At 41.1% G+C, this 7,500-nt stretch overlaps 1 long non-coding RNA gene across 1 annotated transcript in view; it reads right to left on the bottom strand.

Moving 5' to 3' along the window:
* Positions 1 to 1,850: 1,850 nt before the first annotated feature.
* LOC138007332 (uncharacterized) overlaps positions 1,851 to 7,500 on the bottom strand; it is a 9,127-nt gene continuing 3,477 nt past the window's right edge. Inside the window, exons 2-4 of the long non-coding RNA XR_011124028.1 lie at positions 4,385 to 4,603; positions 3,403 to 3,536; positions 1,851 to 2,888 (exon numbers count right to left, since the gene is read on the bottom strand). This is a non-coding gene — a long non-coding RNA (uncharacterized lncRNA). The remainder of the gene's footprint in view (positions 2,889 to 3,402; positions 3,537 to 4,384; positions 4,604 to 7,500) is intronic.

The raw sequence follows: 7,500 nt of genomic DNA on the forward strand, positions 1-7,500 counted from the left end.
ATTTCGCCCCATCGTGTCTTCTATTGGAACATACAATTATAACTTGGCTAAATATCTTTGTAATCCTTTATCGCCGCACGTTCCAACTGAACATTGTGCTACTGACACTTTCACTTTTGTACAGGACTTCCATCGTTATCCATGTTTTGTTAAGTTAGCATGGTCTTCATTTTAAATTTGCGGATGAGTGGAACAATTTTATTGTTGCACATGACATAGCAGTCATAGCAAGGACGAATAAATCAATTTTTTGTCTCAAATTGCACGCCATGCGATGGCTATTTGCCTGTTACATGCTCGATACGCGAAATCGGTTAACTGTGGAACGCCCATCAAGTTTCGAGCTGCAGGCATTTCCACATCACGCGCCGTTATACGACTTTTCTAAAGTGACGTGATCACACCAAATAAAACACACTTGCCCTGTATGTTACTGAAATTCCGACAACGACAGGGACGCGAGTATTGATTAAAGCCCGACACGGGAGATCATTTAAAATTCAGACAAGCGACACGGAATGAGCACAGATAAGACAGATAAGAATACCTGGAGTTACAAAACAAAGTGCTGATGGCTTCTCCTACTTGGGAGAGTTGGGATCTAAGTTAAAAAGTCTTTTCGCTTTAAGTTGTCCAAAATCCTCTTCAAATGATTTGCAAGTCGCGTTTTGAGTTGTGCAACTGTTCCATTCTCAGGAAGTCGTCGGGTTCGAAGTTCCTCCACTAGTGCAGCCTTAGAGAGTAGACTTTTCACATCCAGTTTCACTGATCCCTCTATATTGACGTATCTCACTCCTTGAGCTCCTCTTTCCGCTATTTAAGCGACTCCGTCCGAGAAGCATACAACTAGGAATTCAACATCAACAGGGTTATGGAGGCGCAGCAGCAAAAGCTTAGACAACTTCTTCTGTGGATCGTGGTCTATCACAAGCAGCCTACCCATGGGTCCGGTTGTAAAAGCAAGTGGATGAGGATATAGGTCCCGCATATTGCTTTTCCATTAGCGATACTTTTCAGGCATAAGCGTATGAACCACCGGTGGAACAGCCTTGACTATTTTGAAAACTTCTGAACGTGTCAGCAATACCACACTATTGTAATCCATTCTATCCTTATTTCGCACCGAATCCAGAGTCAAAAGTTTCCTTAGCTTTTTCCAAAGTTCGGGCTTGTGACAATCACGCAGGGTACGAATCAAGACTAAGTTGCTCCGCTCACCTTGTAGCAGAATGAACCAATTTTAAGGCTTTTGCCTAGATGGACGACATTTGGCAATGCAACAAGTAACAACATGTCAATGGGAATAATGCCTTCTTTCCTCATCTCCTTAATTTGCACCAATGCCTTCTTATTACACCATTCACAATCGGATGCGACAACAAAAAGAACGGTACGGTAACACTGGACGCCGTCTTGACAACACCTAGAACATGCCCTAAGTGAGGGAATGTAACTTACTTGTCCTTGTTGAGCACATGCAGGGCAGACTGCCTTCAATTGCAAGCACTTTTGACAAGTGCTACAACACTCAAGAGTCTATTATGTGCTGCACAGACTGTAGGTGTGCCAGAGATCTCTTGCAGATCTGGATAGTTTTGACAGCATTCTCGAATAGGTCAAATACCTTCTCTTCTGATACACCTTTTAGAAGGTAGTCCACGCCTACTGGCATAGATACGATGCCCCGTTGTCCATTGCTGTCACATACAAGACATTGGCACTTGTCACAAGGTTTTCCTTTATTTTACTCACTTTCGTCACTGGATTTTCCTGGACAAAACTAAGTGATTTATTATCTACAAGCCCTACGATGCACTTCCGCCTTCCATCAAATTCAAGACCTGACTTTAGGGCTGTCCCGTCCATCGCATGCAATGCTTATTGGAATGACTTTGACTACTTCCCAGTCTATTATGTGTACCACATTTGCAAGAGGATCTCTGGAGATGGACAAAAACGACTGCAAGTGTGGCTTTATGATACCACTTTTCGTAGTGTACCCTGGTTGTTAACGTTTAGAAGCATTGGTAGATGGTCCTCCTAAGTTGAAGTTGGCAAAAGTGTCAAAGGTCTTTATACCCCCTTTTCCTGTCCCTAGGAAACTAAGTCCTCGGATGAAGTTGTCCTCCAAGGAATTTAATGGTATCTTAAAATTGCATAAGTTATCATCCCATTTAAACTGTGACGTGGAACGAGGATTGGCCGACGTAAACGCTGTTGTATTGTCTAAAAATTTGCAATAAATTCAGTCCTCAGGTATCTTCCCTTGTTCTAGGAGACTGTTACGTTTCTTGGCTGGAGGGTGTGTACAATATTTCTATATTATATGATTTATTTATATGATAAAATAATTCATGGTATAATCAATATTTTTAATAAGATTTGGAATAGCCACAACAGAAATTAATTAGCGTATAAATTATAGGGATTTATGCAAAAATATACCATAATGGAAAATATAGCTTAGCTATAGCTTTAACATTCTTTAAACGTGTAACATTATAATTGTAAACTGCTGCGCCAAATGATTGCTGTATTAACTCAACAATTAACTCAACAAATAAGCACTGCGGCTGTTATTTTTTTATGACTTAGTCACCAGACGTTTACACAAAAAGCTCCTTTCTTGCTGGATAAAAATATCCGTTTGATCAGTTTATATTTACTTGTCAGAGCTTAGTTGAACATCTGCACCAGTAAAGTCTTCAGTTTCAATTTCAATCACATCATCAGCCTAAGTTTCCTCAAAGCTGGCCTTTACAGTATTTGTAGATTTGTCAGATTGACAAACTTGAGATCCAGCCTTTTCCCACAGAGAGTCAAGCTTGTGTATTTTCTTTCCACCCTCCTCCACCTTTTCCCTATCATTTTGCACTTGTCAAAATGAACTGAAAAAATTTAAAAATATGAAATATAGGACATAATGTAAGCCAACGAAAAGGCACTTACCAGTAAGTGTGTGGATGGTGCGTTATAACCCAATGCAGAACATACAATTTATTCCAAATTGATCATGCAGACAACTCACTCCAATTTATTGATCGGGATAGACACTCATACAAAAATATGAGTTCTGTAACTAATGATGTGCTCATATTACTAGTGTCAGAACTCATATCAATATATGAGTTCTGTAACAGCTCTGCTTTTGTTTTAAGAATAGAGGCTCTTCCACAAATCAGTTTTTGAAGACTATAGTACAGTGAAAGACTGAGGGTACTTCCACAGGAATCCTGTAATAGGTCTCCCTCTATCAGGAACTTCAAAACAAACGAGTTTCTTTTATGGTATATGCAGTCAATTATTAGAATTTCACGATTTTGACCTCTATAAAGAATTTGACATTTCTGCGCATGTCTACTAATTTAAGTTATATTTAACATAAAAACATTTATGACATACCTTTTCTGAAGAATCTGACTTTGCCTGAGAAAGTCCTTGTTCCAGAAATTATGTGATCTTTATTTCTTATGCCACATACAAACTTGTACTCATAAAATCATGTGTTGCCCTAGAGTTGTCAAGTACTTTCAGTTCTGAAGCCAGAATCAAATTATCAGCTTATCAGCAAGATGTTAGTCATGGAACGAAATCTAATCCAGTATGGTGCAGCACGATTTTATCTTTATAAAATTATAGAAAATTAAATTTTGTAGTGGTGACCCTCAATGGTGGATTGAGATGTCTAAAATGCTCTAGCACAACTGCTTTGACATTATGTTTGCCAGTAGATGGAATGTGGATTCTGCATCATCTACCTTTCAGCATTTTTCAAAATTGTCTACCTTACACCTGACATGACTTTAAGTAGTAAGTAACTATGCAAGGGCGTAACTAGGGGAAACAACCTACAATATTCAGGTGGCGAAAACGCCACAATCTGGTGAGTACCCTCTGTTTGACACAATGTGACCCCCAACCTCCCCCCCCCCCCCCCCTCCTCCTCTCCTTCTTTGAAAAATCCTGGCTACGATCCAAGAATGCATTTGTAAAGAGTTACCTTCTTGAAGACATTTAAACTCACTCTCCTGTCTTTCATTTCGCTTGACTGTTAGTTCAAGAGATAAGTAGTCGTGAAGTTAATGTTCTTTGTCCTCTTCAGTCTGTTGCCTTTTTTTCTTTAACCAGCTTCAGTTTCACACTTTCGTTTTTTACTAAATGCTTACATTTTTTTTGTTTCAGTTGTTGAATTACTCGATGGACCTGAGTCACTTGATGACGTTGATGGATTTGGTACAATCATTATTTTGCAGTCCAACCAATTGCTTATTTTCTGAACCAGATGAACTGAAAAGATTAGAAAAAGTGTCCAGAACATATCCCTCTAAATACCCGATATACATTGTTCTCAAAGTCTAAATCTAAAGTGAAGGCTTCAACTCACCATTTAGTTCAGATCATTGAGGCAGTGTGGCCCAGTGGTCAGGGCGCTTGCCTTGAGATCCGGGGCCCCGCTCTGACCACTCGTGGAATTTGTAGTCCCTGGTTCAACTTCCCAGCTGCACTGGTAAATAGCCAACTGGTTTGCTTCCGGCCAGTTGGGAATCCTCACTTCTGTTGTTGTCAGTCCGTTTCCCTGTGTTTCATTGGCCCTGAAAAGTCCCTGTGGGGAGCGGTCAATTAGTGTGTATGTATGTATGTATGTATGTATGTATGTATGTATGTATGTGTGTATGTATGTTTGTATGTATGTATGTATGTATGTATGTATGTATGTATGGGAGGCACGGTGGCCTCATGGTTAGTGCGCTCGACTCCGGATCGAGTGGTCCGGGTTCGGGGCCTGGCAGGGGACATTGTGTTGTGTTCTTGGGCAAGACACTTTACTCTCACGGTGCCTCTCTCCACCCAGGTGTATAAATGGGTACCGGCGTAATGCTGGGGGTAACCCTGCGATGGACTAGCATCCCATCCAGGGGGGAGTACAAATACTCCTAGTCGCTTCATGCTACAGAAACCGGAGATAAGCGCCGGCCTGATGAGCCTTCTGGCTCGTAAGCGGAGACTTTACCTATGTATGTATGTATGTATGTATGTATGTATGTATGTATGTATGATTCATCCGAGAGAAGCACCGGGGCTTCCATCAACCACTGATGATTGGTGGCGATGTGGTAGTTTTCTGCTTTCCCAGTTCTACCCTGAAACAACCTGTAGTGTCTTACAAGTATGCTATGAGGGACTATGTAACGCGCGGAGTTATTGGTTTCTAAGAGTGAGATCCGCCATATTGTATAGCATCGTGTAGTGTTATTCTATCTCATAAACCGTAACCTCCGGTACTGACATGAAGAACGAACCTAGTCTGCGGGAGTGACGTCACAATCATTGAACCGTAACTGCTTGAAGAGAGTTGACGTGTCTTTAATCGAATTGTGTTCTGTCAAAAAGTTTGCTTTTTTTCCGCTGTCTCAGGTAAGAGACTTTTTCCCTTTAGTTTTCTTTGCTGGAGGTGAATTGAGTTTTGTACGAGTTCCTTGTTTTTAAATAGTGTAGATTGACCTTGTTATGGCGTTCTTTGATACCGAATTGGTGAACACGTGTGTCCGCCATGTTGGAAACTCTTCGCCTCCAGTTGTCGTATTTTCGCTTTTGAGGCCTCCTCTGTCATTGCCATTTTGTCGTTGGGCAGAAATTCTCTTATTTGAGTTTGTAAAATACGCATGAAAGGTGAAGTGGACTATGTAATAGTCATGTTTATGGAAAATTCACCTAGAATGTGCTCGTATGGGCATTCGCGTTAGTACCAAGCGGCGTCTGTTAGCCAGCTTTAACCGTACGAGTTCCGTTTTACGATAAATTTCAAAGGTGAAGTGAACTATGTAATAGTCACATTTATCGAAAATTCACCTAGTATGACCTCGTGTAGGCATTCGCATTAGTACCATGTGGCGCCTGTTCGTCAGCTTGAACCGAACCAATTCCGTTATACGGTACATTTCAAAGGAGAGGTAATCTATTTTATAGTTACATTCATCGCATGTTCACCTAGAATAACGTTGTTAAGGCGTTCGCCATTCATGGTGTCATCTAGTCGAGGCACTTTACAGCCTAAAGGCCAGCCATAGAACGGTCTGCAATCCTCAGTAGGAGGGAGTGAGTAATAACATTCATTTGCCTGTGACATCCTAAGGCATCCCTAACAGCAGACCTGGGATCTGGTTGCCTTGAGGCAAACCTTGGTAGCTGAGCAGTGAGATCTGTGGTATCCAAATCAGTGCTTAATGAGAAAATGTCTGGCAAAGCCTATCAAACAGTTCAAGGTTAAGTTGCCATTTATCATCTGAATGATGCTTTCAACACTGCATCTACGTTAGCAGAACCTTCAGTAGCCTGCTTTTAGCTTCTGCTAGATCATGTTCGAGGCAAGTGACTCCATTGTGGGCACTTGACAGCCTCACATTGCATACGGAACCCGCGCCCGCAGTGTGCGCGGTAGTCAAAACCGTACTATCCTGTCAATCATTTGCCCTTTCACCGGTAACAGTGCATTTCGGTTGTGCGTAAATGGCTTTGCTGTCGATCTACCCCGTGGAAAGAATGCGACCAAAGTCTTTATTCGCGAGGTTAACACAAATAAATACATTATCAATACGGTTTTGCCGTCTTCTTACACTTGATTTGAAAGTATCAGCCTGAATTCGTCTTAGAATAGTTACAACAGCAACAGCTTACGTTCGAATTCTGCTCGCGGACAACTCATGTTTGTTGACAAAAAAATTGCCATTAAATGGTTTTCTGGCCCTTTATTAATAGCGCTCACGTGAATTTTAAATGGAGTATCGGGAAAGAAAAATTGCCAAGTTGATATTTGTTTCGTGTAAATACACGTTTTTAAGTAGCGAAAATTTGTATAAGCACTACAAAACTTTTATTGACCATTGCTCGAGGGAACACCGTTTATAAGCTGCAAGGAAGTCGCTGATGAATTTTGCACAAAAACCTCGGCCCCTAACACGGGAAAGCCAGACTTGGAAAGTCTCACTAAGGAAGAGCTTCTAGAGCTTGCCCTCCCGCAGGTCGCCAGAAAGGTGCAAACAAGCTGATTCATGTCCGAAAAGAGCAAGATCTAGAATAGACTAGAAGGGACAGTCAAAATTGTGTTTCTTGTATTGTGCGAAAATTCATTCAAAACTTTTCCCTCACTCCCAAATAAGAACTTGCTCTGTCTTGCAATTCTACAGTGAACTACTATGAGGCCAATAAGAGAATCAACATAAAAGAGGCACACCCAGGGGTTTTGGGGAAGAAGAGAACATGGCTAATTTGAACTGGGGAACAGAGTAACAATATCAAAATATTTTAGGGAAGGGAAGAAAACCAATTTAAATTTTAGGGATCGAAAAGCTGGGAACAAGTTTGAAAGTAATTTGGGGAACAACCTGGAAACACAAGCAAATATTTAATGGGAACAAGGACCCCTCCCCACAGGAGGGCCTCATCAAATGTTCTGCCTTATTCATCCCACAGCTCAAACAAGCAATTCCAACAATTTTTGAA

This window comes from Montipora foliosa, chromosome 6 (genome assembly GCF_036669935.1).
Source record: "Montipora foliosa isolate CH-2021 chromosome 6, ASM3666993v2, whole genome shotgun sequence".
NCBI classification, from domain to species: domain Eukaryota; kingdom Metazoa; phylum Cnidaria; class Anthozoa; order Scleractinia; family Acroporidae; genus Montipora; species Montipora foliosa.